The sequence below is a fragment of the Callithrix jacchus genome, chromosome 4 (genome assembly GCF_049354715.1).
Source record: "Callithrix jacchus isolate 240 chromosome 4, calJac240_pri, whole genome shotgun sequence".
In the NCBI taxonomy this organism is placed as follows: Eukaryota; Metazoa; Chordata; class Mammalia; order Primates; family Cebidae; genus Callithrix; species Callithrix jacchus.
Window position 1 is genome coordinate 171,892,227 of NC_133505.1, and position 346 is coordinate 171,892,572.

The window sequence follows — 346 nt, forward strand, 5'->3', positions numbered from 1 at the left end:
GCCATGGAAACCACAAACATTCTAAGCCCTCCTTGGCTCCCTCACTGCAGAGCAACCAGGCACAGCCCCTGCTGTGGAACCTCCCTCCAGCCGCTCCCCTGTCCTGTGCCTCCAGCGTTACTGAACAAGGAGTATTGGTGTTTGCTTGCTCGTTTTACGTTTAACAGTGAAACACCTTCTGTGATGTAAACAATGTCAGAGTGTCCTCGCACCCCCCGATTCCTCCCAAAGCCCAGAAGGTAAAAGACAGCTGCTCTTCAGGTATCTCCTACAGAAATGTGCAGATTGGACCCATCCAACTTTACCTGGAGATCCAGCACAGAGGAGGTGCTGGCCACTCATTTAG